This window comes from Leopardus geoffroyi, chromosome B4 (genome assembly GCF_018350155.1).
Source record: "Leopardus geoffroyi isolate Oge1 chromosome B4, O.geoffroyi_Oge1_pat1.0, whole genome shotgun sequence".
In the NCBI taxonomy this organism is placed as follows: domain Eukaryota; kingdom Metazoa; phylum Chordata; class Mammalia; order Carnivora; family Felidae; genus Leopardus; species Leopardus geoffroyi.
Genome location: NC_059341.1, coordinates 35,479,165 through 35,502,279, shown reverse-complemented (window position 1 = coordinate 35,502,279; position 23,115 = coordinate 35,479,165). Strand labels below are relative to the sequence as shown.

The 23,115-nt window shown below is 44.8% G+C and overlaps 1 protein-coding gene and 1 long non-coding RNA gene across 52 annotated transcripts in view; one reads left to right on the top strand and one right to left on the bottom strand.

Annotated features, from left to right (window-relative positions):
* CACNA1C (calcium voltage-gated channel subunit alpha1 C) overlaps positions 1-23,115 on the top strand; it is a 757,779-nt gene that overhangs the window by 211,991 nt on the left and 522,673 nt on the right. The gene's annotated exons all lie outside the window — the stretch shown is intronic.
* Positions 6,793-9,818, bottom strand: LOC123591281. Of its 2 annotated transcripts, XR_006709201.1 has the most exons (3): positions 9,705-9,818; positions 8,441-8,600; positions 6,793-7,044 (listed from the first exon to the last, which is right to left on the bottom strand). It is a non-coding gene; the product is annotated as an uncharacterized LOC123591281 (long non-coding RNA). The 2 variants fall into 2 exon arrangements; XR_006709200.1 differs by having other exon boundaries at positions 6,793-8,600.

Below are 23,115 nucleotides of genomic sequence, written 5' to 3'. Positions count from 1 at the left end.
GAGTTAGGAAGCTGAGGTAGAAGACGCCTAGTTCCTCCTCCCCAGGGAATGCCAAGTGTGTCTGAGGGCTGGTGGAGAACGGATGAGGATCCAGTTCTTTTCTGCTGCCTGCTCTTTTGTTTCCTTCTTGCCTTCAGTGGGAAGGAATGTGAGAGGGACAGTGCATTCGAGTCTGAGGTGAGTTGGAACGGACTCATTAGGGGCAGATGAGTGGTCTAGCAGAAAGCAATGTATCTAACACTGCTACCCCAGGCCTCTGGGGACTAGAGAGATCTCACCATGCCTGCAGGGGTTCCTGAGTGGCATATCGGTAAGCCTGGCTTTCCAAACCTCACTGTTTGAGAGGGATAAATATTCCCCTTGGAGGCAGGGAGAAGGGCTGATGGTGTCTGCATCTGGAATTCTCCATCTGTGTGACTCATGCAGCCCGTAGAATGCCCTGTAGCAGGGAGAGACAGCTCGCACCCTGTGGTTACTTTACAGTACATGGCTTTCCAAGTACTGGGTTGGATTACTGAGAAGTCTTTTCCCTGGGGCATCCCCATATAGGTGAGGTGGATGTCAGTCTGGAAAGCTGATTCACATATTCTCTAAAGCCAGGCAGGAGCAGCATGACCTGTCAGGGTAATAAGTTCTATAGCTGTGTGGCCAGAGCTAGAAGTGTGTCCACAGAACAAATTCCCTTGGAACTGAGCAGGATGTCTCCCTTAGAGACTGAACCCTTGATCTTTGTTTTCAAGAGTCCCCCACTGCAGCTGACTTGCAAATGAGAGGCTGAGACAAGAGAGGGCTAGGCTTAGGGCATAACATCACCTCTGCAGGAAGGAGGAGTCAAAGTGTACATTCCCCTCCCATCACAGAGTGATGGGCACCCTGCACAGAAAGTCTGTCAAGAAGAGTCTAGTAGCAGAACTCAGATAGATGGGGCTCTGTTAGGTTCTGCCACTTTCTGGATAAGTGACCTTCGGGACACCACTTAAACTCTTTGAACTGTCTTTCCACCCCTCCCTCTGTCCCTCCTTTCCTTTTGAGTGCCTACTAGGGGTTATAAGTGCTCAAAATGCAGTGGGAAATAATATAACAAGGCTGATGCTCTATAAGAGAGTGACGGAAATGAGGTAAACAACTAAATAAGTAAGACTATTTTAAATCCTGGTAAGTGCTTTGAAAAAAAAAGTGATGGGGTGGATGGTGCAGTGGAGGGGGGTGTGGCTACTTCTGGGGGGTAGCATGGAAGGCCTCCCTAAGGTAATGCTCTTTGGGCCTTTTATTAATAGGCCTGAGAGAAAGGCCATTAAAAAAAGAAGGAACAGGAAACGCAGTGGCCCTGAGACGGGAAGGCCCGTAGGCAGATGGCCATGATGCCCTAAGTGGGCACAGAGCCTGGTCTCTGAATTCCAATGTGAAGGAAAGCTTATCTGGAATTACTGTGAGCAAGAAATAAACTTACATTGTGTTGAGCCACCTACATGTTGGTGTGTATTATAGCAATTAGTGCCACCCTAACGAATACAGTATAAACCATTGCATCTAGTGGTGCAGAGGGCCCGAAGCAAATGTGGAACTTGAACACAGAAAGGAAAGCCAATTATCACCTCAGCAACAGGAGGGTGTTCACCTCTCTCTCCTTGTAGTCTGAGCCAGAGGCTCTGTCTTGGCTGTAATGTCAGTTCAAAAGGCAGCATTTCCAGACTCTTGTCACGTCACCGGGAGCCCTTGGTCCTCTAATTAAGCAGTAATGTGCTTGTCCAATAAATACCATATGGTTGCAATGAATCAAGACCAAATTATCATAGCTTTAAAAATTAATATTATTAATGTTGATAATAAAATCTTACAATTTTATGTCATGTTTTTCTTCTGAAGAGCTCAATATGCAAGTATTAAAATATATGTCCAAATATCATACCAACTGTGCCTTAGGAAGAGGTGAAGACCCACAGAAAAGTTGGAAAGATGACTTCATACTTTAAAATAAGGCTCACTTCTTTCACCTATCTCTGACCCCATAAAGATAGCTAATCTTTTCTAGCAATAAACCAGAATAGTGTGATAGAATTAGGAAAATGGGATTATCTTCATGTCACGGTAAGGAGATGAAGCACAAATAAGGGGCTGGAGTGAATTAGATACTACAAAATGTCAAGATGGGAGAAACTAGAGTAGACTTGCCGTCATGAACCTGGACTATCGAGAGAGGATATGGGGTGGGGTCAGGGAGCATGGGAAGGAGAACTGGCCAGCTTTGGCCAGTGCCTTACTGGCCTGGAAGTGGCAGGTGACTGCAGAATTGATGAGGAGCCAAGGGAGGGATTTATCAGGAAGCACTGAGTTCTGAATGGTGGGCATACTTGAGGACAGGAGACTAGCCTCTATCTAAGAGAGAGAACAGGGCTTACCCTAAGGGAGGTTAAGTGATAGATTGATAATGTGCCCAGGGAGTTCTCTTACTTATGAGTGACAAAAGTTTAAGAGTTTCTGTGTTTGGCTCTAATCCAGATCCATTTCTTCACTGAACTCAGAGATGCCATGGGATAACCCAGGGGAGTTGGGGGAAAGTAGGCATTTACATCTGAGGGGGTAGTTAAGAAAGAGTTATGAGCCACAGGATTCAAACAAGTTGCTAAGGACACCATGGAGACCATTACTTGGTCAGTTCTCCATTTCTAGGAAAAGGCCCATAACCATAAACCAAAATTCATTAGTCTCTTATTCAACAGGAATTAATTAATTGGCTATATGTGCTTCTCCTACCCTGGAGGAGCTTATAATTAAGATGATCATACAATGTATTAGCCAAACAAAGACACATTTGAGAAAGAAAGGGGACACTATTAATAATTATATGGGGACAACAGGCACACACAAAGGTGGCTCAGGAAAACTGGGATATATGGAGACCCGACTTCTGAGATATCACTCTATTCACACCGAGGTACAGTGAGATGCATGTTCCATGAGCAGTGCATGTTTCCACCCATGTCCTCATCTTCTGCCAAGAATGGGACTCCTTTCCTGCCTGCCTGAGCCCATTCTTCTTACTGTCAAGACTCAGCTGAAGCCCTCCCCCCCCCCCCCCCACCCACCACTTTAGCCACTGGCTAGGTTTGTGACTTTGGACAAATTACTTAACCAGTACTCAAATTCTGTCAGTACAATGGGGATAACAAGAATACTTGTTTTGCAGGGTTGTGGTGAAGATGAATGAATTAATATAGATTTACACTAGAATGCTGCCTGGCATAAAGTAAGCACCACATACATACTGGTTACTATTATGATTGGCTTTGTGACAGCAGATAACTTACCCAATGTCTCTGCACTTTAGTTTCCTCATCTGGGAAACAGGGACAGGAATACCTACCTTTTATGGACTTGGAATTCAATAAAATATAGCCCCCCTCTTCCTTAGAATAAGCAGCAGACAACGTCCACAGATTTATTGCATAATATATTTAGATGTGGTTAAAGAACATTTACTGAATGGACAGGGGGGTTGCCCAAGAGGAAGGAAGCAAATAGGGAGAGGGATGTGTGGCCTTCATGGAAAGGGTAGGCAGGAACCCAGATAAGCGGATTGCTAATCTTCTTAGCACCCCCAGGCAAGAAAGAAGACTCTAGAAGTCACGAGATGGGCTGGCCTTTTTCTCAGGATAAAAACCAGAGGAGCTTTCTTTAAACTAGAGAGGCAAGGCACGTAGCTACATCCAAAGTCAGAAAATGACCAGCTTTTTTGCTTCTAGTATTTGACCTCCATTCAGAACTGATGGGAGCCACAGAACTATTCTAAGTACTTTGAATTATTATTTATTTACTTCATTAAGTTCATCTATAAAACAGCAACTTATATTTTTTAGAAATGGCTTTATCATGGAAAATTTCAAACATAATCAGAGACTTGTATAATCATTTCCCATGTATCCATCTCTCAGCTTCAGCTCCATAGTTATCAACACCTGTCAAGTTAGTTTTCTTGTTTCCTTCAAGACATTTTATCTCAGATATTTGAAAGCAAATTCATCATCATATATACAGATGGTCCTTGACTTATGATGATTTGACTTGTAATTTTTCGACTTTACAATGGTACAGTAGTAGAATCAGTAGAAACCATACATCAAACTTTGAATTTGGATCTTTTCCCAGGCTAGGAATATGCAGTACTATACTCTCCCATGATGCCTGGTGGTGGCCATGAGCCACAGCTCCCAGTCAGCCCTGTGATCACAGGACCAGTAACTGATACATTTACAACCATTCTATACCCATGAAAACATGCTGTTTTTCACTTTCAGTACAGTGTTCAATATATTACATGATATATTCATTATTTTATTTTAAAATAGGCTTTGCATTAGATAATTTTGCCCAACCATAGGCTAGCGGACATGTCCTGAGCAAGGTGGGCTAGGCTAAGCTATGATGTTTGATAGGTTAGGTATAGCAAATACATTTTCAACTTATGATATTTTCAGCATACAGGCTTATTAGGACATAACCCCATCATAAGTTGAGGAAGATCTGTAATTTCCTCTAAATACTTCAGTGTGTATCTTCTACAGATAAAGACTTAAAAAACCCCGAATATCTGAATCACCCCAGACAACAATAACACCAACAAAACTCAGTAAACATCTCAGTAAACAACTCAGTAATAACATCTGATACTCAGTTCATATTTAAATTTTCCTTATTATCTAAAAAAAAAAAAAATCTTTTGCCATTTGGTTTGAATCAAGATCCTAATAAGGTCCACACATTACATTGACTTGTATGTCCTAAATCTCTTTTTATTAACGATTGCCCCCTCTCCTCTTTTGAATGTCATTTGTTTGTTGAAGAAACTGGGTCAGCTGTCCTGCAGAATGTCCCACATTTTGATTTGGCTGACTACTTCCTCATTTTGTCATTTAATTTGTTCCTTTACCCTCCTATTTCTTGTAACCTAGAAGCTAGATTCACGCTCCATTTGTTTTGGAGGGAAGGTCAAGGGTATTCTTGTTGGGGCTATGCACTTCCTGTTGTAGTACATCAGCATCACTTGTAGTGATTCTAGGACTTTTGAGGGGGCTCAGGAATTGATTGTCAGACTGTTCTCTCTATTACAGAGCTCCCCATCAACTTTTCACATTGTGATTTTAGCATCCAGTGATGACCGTTGCCCATACCTGTTATTCACTAGGACTTGTAAAATGTCCATTTTTTATTCCATCACTCCTTTGCACTTACTAGCTGGAAGTCTTTTATAAAGAACTACACTCCCTCATCATTTATTTGGTTTTCCTGAAATACAGTTTGATAGAAAAAGCAGGACAAGTGCTTTCCTATCATTTGTCAACTTTTGGAATAATGAGTTGGTGCCCTAGCAAAGAAGGATAGATCTTTCATGAATTAATTAATTAAACAACTATTTATTGAGTTGCTGTTGTATGTTAAGCATTGTTATAACTCCTGATGTGAACAATTTTTTGTTCAGCAGTGAACAAAACGGACACAACTCTGCTTTCTTGGAACTTACATTCTGGTGGGAGAAGACAAATAATAACCAAGCCAGTAAGTTGATATATTGTGTTAGGTGATGACAAGGGATATGGAGAAAAATAAAGCAGGGCAGGGGTATAGGGAGTGCTGGAGGGAGTGGGAGTTGGGTTTGCAATTTTAAATAAGGTCAGGAAGGCTCATGAGAAGGTGACATTTAAACAAAAACCTGAAGAGGGTGAAAGCATGAGCCATATACATTGTCGGAGAGGAGCATTCCAGGCAGAGGGTCTTAAGGTGGGGACCGTGCCTACAGTGTTTGAGGAATAACAAAGAGGCCAGTGTGGCTGGTGTGAGTGAATGAAGGGGAAGTCAGTAAGAGAGGTCAGAAAGGTGGGAAAGGGGGCTGACCAAGTAGGGCCTAGTAGACATTGGATTTCCCCTTGAATGAACTAAGCAGCCACTGAAGGGTTTTTAGCAGAGGCATATGATGTGACTCCTGATGGAGTAGTCAGGTAAGGGTGGAACCGAGTTTAGATTTAAAAGTAGAAAGCTTCTTGCCTTGCCAGCTAGTACTGGCAAGGTGGACAGAAGGTGTTTCATCTGTTTGGAGGGGAATTCTGCATCTGGTTAGTAGTTGGACTATAGGAAATACTGTCTCTTAATCTATCCTTTTAAGTTCCTAGGTTTAACATTTTCCTTGGCACTGTTGAGCACTTCATAACATAAAATTCCAGGGCAGAAACCTTCCTCTTTCACCCTCCACACAGAATGACTATATGTCCATCATCCCAGAGAAATCGAATTCCATCTTACTCTAAAATTATGATACAGGGGAAAATGCCACCACTTGACCCATCTCCTTTTGTTCTTGGTTACAAGTCTGTCAGCACATTTTCATCATCTCTAAAGAATTGGTGTTGGCTAACCAGTGGGGATTCCTGGTGATTCTAGAGGTAGGTCAGTGTTTGTGGTGGCAGAGACCATCCATCTGTCCAGGGGTTACCACTTTAAGCATGGTGAGGGGCACCCTTTTCTTTCCAGAGTTTCCCAGTCAGCTTGGAGCACACCTTTTCATCCATGCCGCCTTCTCAGCATCCAGAGAGCCTTTTTGTGGACGAGCATCTGTCTTTGCCTGTAACTCCTGCCTGTCATAGGCTGTTAGGAATTTATGGGTGCTTAGCAACCAGGAGAGGATACAATACAAGCAGCCTGAATACAATACAAGCTATGCCTGTCAAGTAGCTGTTCCCTCTCTCATCTTCTGCTCTGGGTTTGTATGTGAAATAAAAGAAGAGACAGAGACACTCAATGTCAACTTAAACAGTGGCTTTTTTTTAATTAAAAAAATTTTAAATGGAATCTAGTTCAAGCACACCTTGCCTCAAAGAAAGCTTGCAAGCATCCCTTCTCATCATTCTGTGTCATCATTCCAGGTGGTTCTCTGTAACTTTCTGAGGTTTTTTCCCCACAGGCCTACTTCTTGGTAGGTACACCAAGGGAAGCAAGGGGGTGGGAGGAGGCCAGGCCTCTCCACAATGCAAGGTTCTTCTCAAGCTGCAGGTTCTGAAGAGGATAAAGAAGGACATAATGAGGGGAGAAAATTTTCCAAAGAAGGGACATCATAACTTAGAATGGTCTCTGTGCCTCTTATTGAAAGGAAAATTGCTGGCTAGGGGAGTGGCAAAATATTTCAAATGAATGACCATCCTTGGTAGCGGCCAATACACAGCAATGTGACAGGACAGGAAATGCAGCTCTCAGGCCAGGAGGCTTCAAGAGGAGCCAGGGGCTTGAGGGAATGCTACAGAGCTTGCTGTCTGCAAGGGGTCATACACTGTTAGCTGCAATTCTTAAAAATACCTGTAGGAGGCATGAACCTTCCTTTTTGCACAGATAAACCTAACTCAGAATTGCTGCTGCATGTGAGGTTATGTGCTGCAGACAGTCCAAGTCTACATAAGGCTTGACAAAGGATCTAAGTGATTGCCTTGTAGTGTCAAGGCATCCGTGTCTGAAGAGCTGGATGCTAAGACCTAGAGTTTGGCCCCCTTCCAAGGTTGTCATAAAAGGCTCCTGGAAAATGCCCTTCTTTCCTGATTCCTGGGCAGACTCTGCCACTTTCTTCATGACCTGGTTCCCACCAGGGAGTTTTTGGGGCTGCGTGAGTACCAGAGTTTTGGACCTATAGGTGTGTTCTTTTTTTTTCAGATGAATTGCACATCCCCTGAGAGGAAAACAAAAAGGTAGAAGTAAGGGGAGTCTTTTTGTGGTGAGAAGAACATAATGCTTATTTAATTCATTAAACAAGCATTAAAACGAATGTTTGAAAACTTGAAATCCAAAGTCTTTTTTTATAATCTGAGTGTCCTCTTGTATCTCCAGTTGTTCATGGTCTTTACAGGCATGGGGGCACAGCACAGAAGTTAGAGGGTGATGTATTGCCAAAGATGCAGCATTCCCTGGGCCTACCGATGATGGTAGGTTTTAGTGAACTCATGGTTTTGGCCAGATTTTTGACCCAGTGAGCTGTCTGTTGAAGGGAAAGTACACAAACTTATTAGTGAAGTCAGCACCTTGGACCCATAGACTCTTTAAGGTTAGCAGGACCTCTGAGGTCATCTAGCCCATTGCCCCATTGAATGCTTGATTAGTAATTGATGCAAAAACTCCAGGTTCTGCATTCCAAAGGTTGACCCAGGCCCATATTATTGGTTTAGAATATTATCATAATTAATGGAATACTGCTAGAATATTGGCTTCAGACCTGAATTCACAAATTGGAAGAGATTCAGCAGTAAAAATATCCAGAGGAAGCGACAGACATTAGTAAAGTTAGAAAGTAGACACAGTGAGAAAAGAGTAAGTTCAGTAGGTTCAGAAGGAACAATCAAAGTTTCAGAATAATGATCACAAATAAGTATTCAGTAGTTAAATAAAAATACCCTTGGTCCACACTTACTTGATGTGAACCTTCTTTCAGGAGGAGTTCTTGCCTTCCTGCCTTTGGTTTCTTCACCCTCTGAACCACTGGACACACAACTACTGGAGTCATCTGCTGAGAGTCTTCTTCCTCTGCATTTGTTCTCTCCAAGAATGAAACTTTCATGGGTTCTCTTTGTCTAATTGGAGAAAGAGCTTTTTACACTTGCCTTTCAAGGCTCCACCCTTCTTTCTCCACCTTTTGATATAAGCTTTTGTTTGGGGCAGGTGGGTTCACCCACTGCCTCCTGAGCAGGCCTTACTCTGAGTCTTTGCTCATGCTTGTTAGAATGGGGAGCATATCTTATAGTTCCTGTAACTTCCATTATTACCTACCGTGAGGTTGAGTACATAGTAGATGTATGAATGAATAAATGAAGCCTACATTCTACATAAACAAACATACAGGTATAAGCACACACCCATATGTCTGTCTGCATGCACAGAAACACCCCCTACTCCTAAGCACAGATGGAGATAGCCCCTAGCACCCCTCTTTTCTGGCACCTGGCAAAGGGCGAGGGGCCTAGAGAAGTATAAACATCAACCAGAGGGGACAGCAGTAAGATACAGAAGCTCCAGTTCTTGTTTCTCTCTGGAGCCAGCATCTGCTAGGAAGCCCAGCAGGCCTGAGTACTGGCAAGCCTGGCATGGAGCCCTTCTCCTTTCAGAGGAAGCAAAATGTCCTGGCAGGATGAGTCAGTGGGAGAATGGAACCAGAGAGTGAGTCACTTTGGGAGGAGAGGCTAAAGGATCTTCTCTGCTCAAAGATATTTTAGTCTTGGTAGGTTTTTCCCATTTCTCTTGTTTAGATATAAGTTTGGGACATGTGATTGCGGTGGGTAAGTTCTCAGATGTAATACAGAAAACTTCCCCTTGACTGTCTGGAGTGCTGCGTACTGGAACACTTTTGCAGTAAAGTGAGAGGTTAAGAGGGCTGGCTTTGGAGCCAGGCAAGCTGGGTCCTAATCACAGCACATCCCAGAAGCAGCTAGGGACCTTGAGTGGGTGCTTGAGTCCCTTGAAGCCTACTTTTTATCATTTTTTAAAATAAGGGTTTTTGCGAGTGTCAAATGAGATCACATGTTCACTTATTCCACAAGTATTTGGCTGTCTAATGTGTGTCTGGCACATTGCTGGGTGCAGAGTACATGGAAGTGAATGCTGCAGATTTGGACCCTGCCCTCTGGGGTCCAAGATACTGGCTGGGAGAGCCACCATGAGGAGAGCCATTTGTGTAGTACCTGTAGACAGGAAGTTCTCAGCCAAGACAGTGATTACAACGATCATTACTATTTCTTCAGTTTCCTCTAAACCAGTTCATATTTTTGCATCTCAGTTTCTTCTATAAAATGTGGAGCTGAATTAAAATAATCTCAAAGGGGAATACCCCCAGCCTCTAGCCTTAAGTTGAAGTTTTGGAGCTCATGCTTGTTATTTGGAGAGTCTGTAAAATACAAATGAGAGGCAGCTGGAGGGAGCAGCATCTAGACCTTTAGTGTGGGATGGAATTAAGATCAACATGATCACAATAGACTGGTATGGTCACAATAGACTGGTATGGTGACCTGAAGCAAACAGGAAGACATTGGAGTCTGATATTTAGGCTCCCAAACTCAATTGTTCAAAGACATAGTGAAGGAGAGCAGACTTGAGAATAGAGCACATGAAAACAGTCCAGGTATTTCATCTTAAATGATGGGGGCTGCTAAAACTATAGTGCAACCCCAAGCTGCATTTGTAGGTGGGGAGTGCTTAGTGTTTAGGCTAGGGGAAGAAAAAGAAGACCAATAATAGCTCAGACTTTGGAGTTATTGTAGGCCAAGAGACCTACATATATGATATTATTTAATTATAGCTTGTTGAATCCCCACAGTAACCCCACAGAGTCAATACTATTGTTATTATCACTTTATAGATGGGAACACTGAAACCTAAGTAATGGATTAAAAGGGACACTGCTCATGGCCCATAATGAATAGCTGTAGGACCAGGCAAGAAGATGTATTTTCAGGGGGTCATGTAGAGAGGGAGTGAACTGACTGCGGGTTACTTAGTGTAGAACTCCAACAGTGGGTGGATGCTGTGGGTTCAGTCAAGAGCTGTTTAGAAATAGAACATGTCAAGAGGTTGTGAGTTCTCCATCCTTAAAAGCCTTCATGCAGAGGCTGGAGGACAGTCAGTGATGATGGAGAGGGAGTTTTGGCACTGGAAGGGACTGGCCAGATGACATGTGAATTTCTGTCTGTGGAAAAGTAATGATGAGGGAACCCATGTAATCTTTAATAACATGCCCAACAAGAACAACTATAAAGTGTGAGCAATGAGGTAATACTGGGAAAGCGAACACAAGCATGGGTATTACCCAAGTGGAAACATGGGTCCAGTGACAGGATCTGTGCACCCTGGGGGCAGAGGTTCTTACGGGTTTCCTCTTCGCCGTGCCTTCCCCACGTCTTTCTCTGTACAAGACTCTTTCTTCTTCTCTCCTACAGCACCTGAAATTGAAACCCACTCATATCTGTGGAGGTTTCAAAGCCCTTTGCCTATTGGTGAACCATGTGGGGGTCATTGTTATCATATTGAGGGCACAAAATCCAAGGTCATTCTGGGGAAGTGGCTTCTCTAGTGGAATTTTTATAGGGAGAAGTGGTCACCTCATCTGTATACCCTCTCCTTTTCTTTGTTTAATTTATTTGGGAAATACTTGTCTCATGTCTACTACTGGCTGGAATTGTGCTAGGGATGGAGACTCAAAGGTGACTAAGGTGTGTTGTTGTGTTTTCTCTGTGCAGGGACACAGGGAAGTAAGCAAACAGATGACACTGCACCATGAGTGTTGGGATAAAGGTGCACCCAGGGTCCTGGGGCAGCATGTGGGAGGGGAATTTACCCAGATGTCACCTGGCTGGACTTGATGGTGTCATCCTTATAAAATTTCAGACAGGGATTGGTTTTAGTCCTCGTCCTGCCACATGCCATATGGTGGGCAAATTTCTTAACCATTTAGAGCCCTTGTCTCTCCACCTATTAAATGGGGATAATATTACTTCCTTCAATTCATTTCTGTGAAAATCTAGTTAAATGGGTTAATTTAGGGAAACCAATTTAGCGTAGTGTCTGGCCCAATAAAGGAAATTTCCTTGCCTTTCCTGACCTTGGTGGGGGTGAAGGGTGGGCACAGAGATGCTGAACTTGATGTCCACGAGTCCTTAAGACAGTAGTTCCCAAACTCTTGGTCATAGATTGGTGCCCAGCTGAATATCATAATCACAGGAATGGTTTCTTTAGTACAAGTGTTGGGGTGCTTTCTCTGGAGATTCTGTTTTGGGGAGTGTAGGAAGGGGCTGCACCAGAATTTGAGAAGTTGCCCAAGTGATCCTGAAGCATAGGTACATTTGGAGACCTACTGAAAATATATTCAAAAGTATGAGTGTGCATGCACACACGTACCTATGTGCATTTTTCCAGAGAAAGGCCCCCTTGTTTTCACCAGATTCTCAAAGTGCTTCATAATCCCACAAAAATTAAGAATCGCTCTTGTGTGCTGTGTGCTCGCTGGCACAGACGATGGTCTGGAGAATATGGGCTTAGGACATGAACTGGCCTCTAAGTCTAGCACTGCTGGGCTCTCCTCCTCCCCTCACTCTAGAGATTCCTGGGGAAATAGGAACAGGTGCTTGGTCACCTGACTCTGGCAGGTGGGTAAGTGGGGCATCTCATCATGCTGACTCCAGAGGTTCCTGAGATAGTTGTAACTGGCCTGAAAAGTTGACATGGAAATTGTTTCCGTCTGGTTCCTGTAAACGTGAAATCTGTTATGAATTACATCCATCTGAGTGAAAGAGGGATAGAGGTTTGTGGTGTGTGTGCAGGAGAGGCAGCCTCGGCATGGTCTGAAAGCTTTTGCAATTTTTCCTAATTGGTCCAATCTTTGTCAGCAATGAGTCTCCTTTTTTCTTTTCTCCATCCCATCCTCCATTGCCTGTAATGTCTGACTTCCTGGCAAGGCAAACAGGCACCAGAACTGGGATGTTGTGATTCCGGAGGATTTTCAGGTGTGTGATGGTAAAAACAGGCAGGAAGGGAATGTTGGCTCTGTGTTTGGCAGCTAAGGAGACTTGTTTTTCAACATGCCTTGTGAGGTTAGGAGACTTGGACTTTTTTCCTTGTTTTCTGTATTCTCGGTAAGTCTCCTAAGATGCTCTATGAACTGTGCTGTGAATTCTGACTTCCCCTATGATGTCCTCAAGTTTACCACTGAAGGGACAGAAGTTCGCAACTGTTTCCGGTCGCCATGGGTGATACCTTGGTAACTTGAACTAAGTTCATGTTAGTTTGTAGTCTTTGGTGTCAACTTTAGGGTACCCATTCCTTTGTTGTCTCCTGTCAGAGCTAACACAGACCAGGTAAGAATGTGATTTGCCTCATATAGAACCCCCTACCATGCAGTTATATCTAGAATATGAAATAGTCAGTGAGTGCTGTGAGTGTCTTTCTGTGTGGTTGTTAGTCTGTTTGTTCATTCCTTCAACCCTTACCTCTTGCTTGTTGGCCACGTGCCAGGCACAGTCACCAACACTGGAAGTATCGTGAGGACCAATGCTCAGTCCTGCTTTTCCGGAACTTACCTTTTGGTGACAAGGACAGGAGAATAGGTGGCATGATAGAGCAGACAGAGAATCTTGTTTTCTAGGATACTTTCTTCCTTGTTAGCTTGGTGGCTTCCTCTTCCTCACAAAATACTCCTAACACTAGGATCTTAAAGATGAATAATAATGGAAATAACTTAAGATACTTCCCCTTCCATGGGCATTTGCCTTTAAACTGGAGTTAAAATCTTATGTAAAGGGATGTGGAGCTAAATTTTGGGGTAGGCTCTGTGAGAAGACCTGGAATCTCCCTCTGAAGTGGCTAATGCTGCCCGGCTGTAGCTCATTCACCATGCCTGTCGCCAAGCTGTGTGAAGGTACAGATGTCTCCACTGACACCCTCCAAGTTGTCTCTCTTGTGTTTCTACTTCTCTGCTTTGTATCACTCCCACTTTACCACCGGTGAATCCCTCTCTGTTTTCATGTGTGGCTGGCAGGTGCAGTCGAGATACCAGGAGGAAGGAATCAAGCAGCTGAGGAGGGGCCAGGCTGTTCTTCCTCCCGCCCACAGTACCTGCTCTGTACCCAATCCTTCCCCCCCACCACACTGTCTACCCTGCATACCCCCGTGCCTTCAGAGCTTTGCCCAGACCTCTGAGGCCTGCATGAGTGCCTGTCTACAGGGCTGTCTCTCAGCTAGTTCTCTGGCTCTTATCTCCTGCCTTGCCTGTATACCCCTGGGCAGAAGCTGCCATGTATCCTTGGCCACCTTTTCTCATGGACCATGTCTTTTTTGCCCTGTCCCTGAGACCAGCCTAGACTTCCCAAAACATGATAGCTATCTTTGTGGCCCTTGTGTGAAGAGAGCCCAACAAACGCTTGTGGCCTGACTGATTGGTTTTCCAGCCAGGCCATCAGTTGTTTCCTGGCCACAGTCTGGCTGCTCTTTTGAATGCCTTCCCCTGCCCCCCACTCTAAGGAGGCAGTGGCCAGATTCACGTCAGCAGCTACTCCCACTGTGGGCTGTGGTTTTGGTGAGCCGCTTTTTAGGCCTCTCATCTTTATGGGAAGCCTGCCCAGCCCCGGCCTGATTAGAGTTGGATGGTGGCAATAAAGGTTTCCCTTCCCTCCAGTGGGGCTGAGTGTGTAGCCTTGAATGGCTGGAGTTAGCCACACATGATAGCGGGTTTCCTTCCCGGGCCTCTAGTCACTGTCTTCAACTGTGCGGTGGGTCTGCTTGGCTCAGGTCACCCAGACAGGACTGAAGTCAGGCTCTTGCTGTGTTGGGTAGGGCCTGGGTAACTAGGTGAGGTTAGGTGCCCACCCCTTGATCTCCTTTGGGATGGAACTTCTGAAGGAGAGCCAGGCAGTTGTGCAGTGGGTCCTGAAGCAACAGCAGGCCATGGGGAGGATGGCCACGGATGGAGTGAGGGCACCTTTCAGTGACAGAAGGTACCTTCTCCCTAAACAGAAGTTGAATTTATTTATTTATTTATTTATTTATTTATTTATTTACTTACTTACTTACTAACTTACTTTTAAAGGAAGGAAGGAAAAGATGAAGAACTTTAGAGGTCAGAGTCTGAGACAGCCCAAGGTGGAGACAAAAGGAGTGCCAGGGAAGAACATACACTGAGACACAGAGAGACAGTGAGTGGCAGATTGGCAGAGAGAGGGGCAGGAAGACCACAGGGAGAGAAGTACTGAAAGAGAGAGAGACAGAGGAAGAGGGAGAGGGAAGCCTAGAAGAAGCAGCGGTGACATTGCTTATGGATTTACTGATCTCTGACTTGTTCACGACTTCTGCTGGGAGTCTCTAAAGTACAGTCTTAATGTAGGTATCCATTTAATAATAATAGGATTTCTTGAGCAATTGCTGTGTGCCAAGTACTGTGCTAAGATATTTTGTAAATGTAACCTCCTTTAATTTTTATGACAATCCCATGAGGGGACTTTCATTATCTCATTTTATACAAGAGGAACAGGTGCTCAGAATAGGGAACATGGCAAGCAAGGAAAAGAGCCAGGACTCTGACCTGAGGTCTGTGGAACCCCAACGTGTATCACTGTAAAATATGTGACACTTCTTTGTCTTCTGGGAGCTGCACCATCCATTTTATCCCATGTGGTCCTCTTTTCACAAACAGCCCACCCCTTTTTCATCTCCTACCTCTGCCATCACTCTCTGCTTTCTTGCTGCCAGCAGTCAAGCCCACAGACTCACCATGAAAGCATATCTTACCTTTGTGTACCATTGTGTTTCCAGAGCCTTTCCCATGCAGTGATTCTGTGAGCAGATATTATTTTCTACATCCTGTAGAAGGGGAAAGTGGCTCAGTGAGATTCAATGACTGCCTAGGGTTGCACCACACAACTGTTAGGTGGTGGAGCCAGGATGCAAATCCAGTGTCAGAATTCAAATCCAGCACCCTCCTAACCTCACTGGCCACCTCTCTGAGGAGCCATGTTCTTCATAGCAGCCACTCCATCTTGAGCCAGAGGGTAGGCCATGGAACCAGGAAGTGGTTTGCATTTGGAACTGAGGTGGGGTTGGTTGTGGGTAGAGAGACACTGAGGCAATGAGTGGGCCCATAGAAACTTCTCCCTGGGAGCTGCAGCCTCTCCCCAAGGCAGAGCATCTGAGTTATGGCTTAGTGTTGACCGCTGGCCATTTTCAGAAAGTCTGCCCTCCAACAGAGTAGAGGGCTGATACGTCAGGTAAGTGTGAGGAGACCTACTGTTTGGGGGGCATGTGTTAGTGACTGGCAGGCCTGACATCAGGGAAACATGGAGACAGCCAGGTGTGGCAAAGGGACCAGGAGCAGTGTCCACAGAGAGTAGGATACCTGCCTTGAAGTGTTCCATTTACCTTCTTTAAAGGGAAATGACCACGAAAGCAAAGGCAGATCTCCCACTGGTGCTCCCACATGGTTGCAGCTAAAGTCCTGAGGCTCTAAGGTCCCTGACATGTTGTCCTGATGTCAGAGTCGGGTCTGCTGACCCCTCAGAGGGGTTAAGTTGTCCCATCTGCACCCTCGCTACCCTCCTGTAGCGAGGAGGGTATCTGTGGAGCCACCCCGGCCCTATCTCCTTGAAACACTGCCTTGGGCCTCCAGAAATAGCAGCCGTCAGAGAGAAGCAAATACCCAACAGAACAAGCAGCCTGTGTGTGAGTCTTTTCACTCAGAATTAAAACAGAAACCAAAAAAAATTGTTATCGACACAATACCTAGGGGCCATGTGATAGAATAACTGTCGTCTTCCTGGGGTTGTGTAAAACTTTCCAAGGCCCACGGCCCTCTGATGTTTGGTAACTCTACCCATCAGCATATCGGACATCTTCAAATATATCCACAAATCACATCAAGTAGAATATGTTTGCTGTAACAAAGTTAGAAACAATGGTTGTGTTTTTATAATGTTGAGTTTTATTAAGAATAAATTATTCACTTTGGTCTTGTGATATAGACTTTATTATATTGATAGATAACTCTTATGTGTTGAGCTGCATTTGACTAGCTGACACAATGTTAAGTGTTATGGACATTGAGTTACATATGCATTTTGATTTTGTACTTTTCCTCTCTATTTTGGACCCAATCTAGTTTTTTAAAAAATTTTCGAGTGTTTTTTTGGGGTAATGAAAAGCTTGGAGGGCATAGGCATTGAGTCTCTTGTGCCCAGTGTATAATCTCTTCTATCCCTTCCCACATCACCCTCCAGCCCCAGAGTGAGAGAGAAAGAAAGAGACTTCCTCAATGAATTGATATTCACTTTCTGGCCTAAATTATACTAGGTTCTCAGGTCCTCCAGTCTCCTCTTGGTGTTGTTTTTATAACTATAAAATATAAGAAGTGTTCTTTGAGAAATGTGGAAAATTTCTAAGTGTCCCAAACAGATGATATTAAATCAGTTACCACAGATCCTTTGGCAGAAGGGAGGATATAAATTCTAAATGTGATTGTGTCAACCAGCTCAGATTTTCAGAAGTGAAGAGTAAAGATGTGGGGAAGTCTGGTTCTTCCAGAGCCTCTGACTGCGACCTTTGTGTGGCTCTGGTGTAATGTAGATGATGGATTTTCTCTCTTGCTCCAAAAAAGAGACTTGTGCTGGATGTAGCCATGATGGAGGTGCCTCACAGGCACTGTGTGCAAATATTGTGCCTGAGGGGAGCAGAGTGAAGAACTGACTTGGGTGACAAGAGGCAGAATTTTAAAAAGGAGAGGAAAGCTGGGGAAAACCCCTCTAGGGCCAGAGACCTGGCTCATCCAAGACATTCAGGTAGGGTCCGGGCTATGGAAGCAGGAAGACACTCTGCCATGTGGGGACACCATGGCTTCCTCTTTAGGGACTGAAGCTGGGCTCTGGCTATGCTTCCCAAGATGGGGGCACCAGGTCTAGCTTCCAAAGGGCCACTTCTAGGAGGGGCCTGTTACTCATCTGGAAAACTCTATCAGCACCTTGAGTGGGAACCTGTAGGGGCGAGGGAGAGGGGGGAGCATTTGGCTATCCTCAACCACAGTGATTTACCTGACATAAGAAAAACTAAAATGAAGCATCATGAATTGTGACAGGCCCCGTTAATGTGACACACTCGTTAAGAGCTCTGATAACTAGTGATATTTAAAGAAGGGGAAAAAACCCTCATAAAAAGACATGAAGGGATTTACTACAGGAAAAGAAAATATAGATCCCTTGAGATGACTGATACAAGAGAACAAAGGAGGTCCTGAAAGTGGCTGCCTTTGATCAAGGTGAGAGCCAGAATCTTCAAGGTTGGGCACAGGTACTTCTGAAACCCAGGAGAAGCATCTTTTGGGTCATGCCTGGTGTTTCTCCATTAAGCAAGTAGTACATTCAACCAGAACTTGCTCTTTGTTAATGGAGTGGAATCCCCTTTCTACACTAAAAATGAGATTATGTAAAATCTAAAATTTATTTGAAAGAGGGAGGGCTTTTTTGTGTGCCTGATGCATTACCATAAAATGACACTGTCTTACTCCTTATTGCCTAATTAGTAATATTGTACTTCTGTGTGAAATGGTGTGTTTAAACATTGCCAATCGATTTAAACAAAAGAATTCAAAATACTGTAGGATGGAGCACAGTGAAACATTCCTGCCAGCCAGTGTTCTCCCAGGGTAAGGTTTTTGTCATTTCAAGGTATGCTTGTGCAACAGGAACATAGCAGAAGAGGGAAGTTTCCTTCAGTTTCCCAGTCCTCACCGTGTTTTCTGACCTTTCCATTTCCTTCATCCAGGGCTTAGCTGGTCCTAGGGCTGTAAAAAGTTTTAGGGTCTTATAGACTTAGCTGGATATTGGGCTTAGTGGGATCTATCATTCATTTTCTCATTCATTATACACTTAGTGAAGACATATATAAACTATGGGTTCTAGGTATTAAAGACATAGAATGAGGATAATAGAGTTCCTTTCCTTTAGGAGGTCAGCCCAGTGGGAAAACAGATGTTCTTGTGGAAAATTGAAATATACCCTGGTCAGCAAAGAGGATGGTAGAGAGATGAGCAGATTTCATGGCAACCTTGAGAAAGAGTATAGTAGAATAGCCTGCCTGCTGTAACAAATAACCCCCAACTCTTGGTGGCTTAACAGGATAAAGGTTTATTTCTTCTATCACAGTCCAACTTAGATTGGCAGGGTCGTGATAGGGGACATTCAGGGATTCAGGGTTCTTCTGTTTAGAGGCTGTGCCATCCCCTTGGGCCTGGAAATTTTCCTTTGGAGCCCCTGAATCTGGGCTGACAGATAAGAGATAATAAGGGGCATGGAGGGTTGTACCCGAAGTTTTAAGGTCCAGGCCTAGAGGTGGGGCTCATCATTTCCACATGTTCCATTGGCTAGAAAGGAATTCATGGCCCTGCCCCCTGCAGGGGAGTCTGGGAAATATGGTCTGGCTTTGTGCTCATGTGGAAGAGGAGCAGGTTTGGTGAACATTAGTGCCACATTCACTGCAAGGAGCAACTGCTGCCCCCCCCCCCCCCGCCCCGGGAAGTCAGAGCAGCTCCATGAAAAGTGAGTACTGAGGGTGGGTGGAGTTTGCCACAGAAAGATGTTGAGTGTTGGTGCCAGGCCAGGAGGGAGTAGGGGTGTGAGAAGAGTACCTCAAGGAAAGGAAGTGGAAATAACTTGGATTTGTCTTCAGATAGAGCTGGATTTAAACATTGGCCTACAACTAGCAATGGTGTGACCTTGAGCCTGGTCCCTGTGTGTCCCAGGTGTCAGCTTCAGCTCTTCATCCCATGCCCTCTCCCAGATTGTGGGCATTAGGGACTTGCCTTCTACAGTCCCTGCTGGCTCCAGTGTCAACCACAGTCACTTTCTCTGAGTATGCCCTTCTCCCTGCTCTGGACAAACCCTGACATGGACCTGTTCCCCTTCTTTGAGTTATACACACACACACACACACACACACACACACACACACACACACACTCACACACACAGACACTCCAGTCCCACACAAGGTTTTTATGAGTATATCAGCCTGTACTCAGGTTTTGGGAAGCTAAAGGGAGTTCACATCATTGTAATGTAAATATTGAATGTTTGAAGTTTCTGTGCTTAGAAAGTCCTTCCGACATTTTTACCTACCCAGGCCTTACAGTTTTAATGTATTTCTTGCCCTTTCTATTTCTCCCCCTCTACTGCCCCCAAACTACTTGAACATACTCTCCTCATTTTTATTATGCAGAGTAGTTCAGCTCTATATAGTCCCTAAACTTAGCTCAGAGCTTTCCTCTGCACATCCACTGATGTGCTTTCCCACACAAGGGGCCATATCCACTGATGTGTCTTCCCACATGATGGGCCATCTGATGGGGATCTGACCCCATCTTCTTGGATGAGGGAAAAGGGGTGGTAGAGAGACTCATTTTTCCATTGCTTCAAAGGCAGAAGCAGATGGCGTCAATTTTTGTTTTAAGTAACTTTTTCTTTCTTTTATATACAATTTCACTAAGGATCAGATGGGAATGTTGCCACCCAAATTGCAAGGTTGTTGTGAGAAATAAGATAATATATGAAAATGTGTAATATGGTGCCTGGCACATAGCAGATCCTCAATTAAAATGCAGCTGTCACTCCTCTCCCACCCACCCTCAGATTCACAGGGTATTAAAAGGCACAGTGCTGTGTGGTCAGTGACACTGACCTAGATGGGTCAAGGGGACAGTGTGTGATGGGGAGTCATGAGAGCTGGAGCTGCAGAGAGGGAGTGGGGCCAAACAATTTCATGCCATGCTTTTATCCAAGGAGATGGGCCTTTGTCCTCTGCATTCAGAATTCAGAACTTAGCACATTAGATATAAATGGGAGGAGAACCTTTTAAAATAGCCGTCTGTTTGAGCAGAAGTCTTTTTACTGAGATTCAAGATGTGGCTCCAAGTAGGTTTAAATTTGCAGAGCACATGCAGAAGCTGGTTTGTTGCTCTAGGATGCCACACCTGCAGTTAGGGCAGACATAGTGTGTCCTCCCACGTGAGCTGCAGCTTATTGGCCCTGTCTGGAAGACCCGGCTGAAACTTGTTACCCTGAGGAGCTGGTTTGCATGACAGATCCTGCAGGGAAATGGCTGGCAGAGCTGGAGGGTTCACGTACTCTCCCAGCAGCCTGCTCTTTGTGAGAGCCCCGTGCCTTTACTTCTCTTTGAGAGGTAGAGGAAGAGAGGCCCAGGCAAGCTAAGCAGCTGACACAGTCAGGCATGTGCTGCAAGGATCAAAACCCTTTCTCCTGCAACTCCCCCAGTCTCCCAGAGCTAAGAGGGGCCCTGGCCCATCCAGCAGAGGGTCTTCTCCTGCAGCAGTCTCTTGACAAGTCTTTGGGGCCATCCAACCTCTGCCCCAACACCTCTAGGAGTGGAAATCCATTTGGGGTTATCTGTAATCCTGAAAAAGGGTTTTCTTAGAGCTGTCTTCCTTTATCTTTTACCTGTTGCACTTCATTTTGCCATCTGGAGGGGAAAAAGGTATTCTTCCTTCCTTAGGAAATCCTTGTTGATACCAAAGACAGCTCCCATGTGTCTCTTGGTTGTCCCTTAGGCTAACAATCCTCTTCACTGCACCCTTTCCCTGCAGTCCTGGCCACCTCATCTGAACTCTGCTGTTTGCCTTTGACCCACAGTTCCTCAGCTCTACCTGGCCACAGGGATGAGAGACTGTTGCTTCCCCTTAGGACAGCATAGCCTGAGATTATATACTGCCTTCCTCCTCCTCCCTCCTCCTTTTTGTCCTCCCCCTCCCTCCTCCTCATCCTCCCTCTCTCTCTCCTCTTTCCCCATCTTTCCTCCTCCCCCTCCCTCCTCCTCTCCTTCATTCTCCCCCTCCCTTTTCCTTTCCTCTTCTTTCCTCCCTCCTCCTTCCTTCCTCCTCCTCCTCCCTTCTTCTCTCCTCTCCCTCCTCCGTGTTCTCCTCTCACTCCTCATCCCCCCTCCTTCCTCCTTCCACATCACATTGTTTACTTGTGTTGAAATTTTAGGCAACTGGAATTCCTCAGTCATTTTTCATGTGTAGTGTAAGTTTTGTTTCTCTCTTTCTGTCCATGGACAGTTCCTTCTTTTGGAGATTTCCTGGTAAATGTTTTTCCTTGACACACTTGGCCCCTTTGGGGGCTTCTTTGCTTGTCCCCCCCCCCAACATTCCTGCTCTGTGATATTCTTATTTTCTTTCCCACTATGAATGCTGTGTTTCAGTGACTGGAGGAGTTTTTGGCCTATTTGATGAACTTCTTATGCTCCCTTATGCTCCCTGTGAACACTTATGCTCCCTTTGATTCTATCCCATTTTCCCATGCAGGAACGCTCATTCCCTAAGTCCTGACCGGCCATTGAACACCTATGGGAGGTGTCACTGGGTTTCTTGCCCTCATAGGAGCACAGTGTTCATCAGGTTCTATCCTGCAGCCTACACTGGCATATCTGAAAATTCCATCATTGTAGAAGTAGGAATACTTTCCAAACAAAGGTCCTGTGAGGACACCTGGGGACACTGTATTCCCAAGAGCAAACACTGACTACAATGTCTTTTTGGCTATCATGGGATCTGGTAGAAAACTTTCAAGTTACCAAAATAGAGAATATGTTCTAATGTCTTGCAAATGAACCAAATACACTTCCCTTAATGGGAGAAGAGATGTGTGTGTGTTTTTTTTTATCACTGATAATAATAGCAGAGATGACAGTAATAGTTATTACTTGCCTGGCACTGTGCTCTGTGTTCTACACACCTTTGTCATTTAGTCCATACAGCAACTAATGAGGAGTGAGTGTGCATATCTCAAAGCCTGGAGGGGTCATCAGACCTGCCCTGATCACACGGCTAGAGAGCAGAGCAGTGGAGCCAGAGCTCCCTGTAACCAGCAAGTCATGTTTCCCACAGGACAGTTGGGATCATGGCTGTGCCAGTGTTGCTGCCACTTGGGGGTGAGTCTCTGGGCCTTAGTTTCTCCCGTGGTAAAGATGGGATCAGATTAGATGTACTTAACAGTGTTATCAGCTATATATATGTCTATGATTTGATATCTCTGTTATTTCAGAGACAGCTTCCTTTGGGAAACATTGTTGTCACAAGAAAAGAAAATTGCCTTCTGTCAAAATGTTTTCTAGTCTCGGACACAGTGAATGGGGTTAGCACCAGAGGTAGAAAGCCATTACTACAGGAAGCAGGGTGGAGATGAGGCTTAGGATGGGTGGATGGACCAGCATCCTAAACTGAATAGGGACATAATTCTTCGGGAGCCACAAAATTATGCATCTGATTCTGTCCCCTGCAATTCAAGCCTGCTAGAGGTAGTGAATGTCAGACTGGTGAGGATCTTCCCCTCGGCCTCAGACTCAGAAATTCATATGTCAGGTCAGGAAGGGGACCCCAGCACCATTTAGCACCCCCTTCATTTTATGTCAGCATACGTGGAACTCTCAGCCCTTAGAGGACAGAGACCTCTGAGGCCATATGTTCCAAACTCCCAAAGAATCTCTGACAGAGGAGACTTTAGATCAGGGGGGCCTCACACTCTGTGCCCCCTCAGGGGTACCATCCCTGATAAGTAC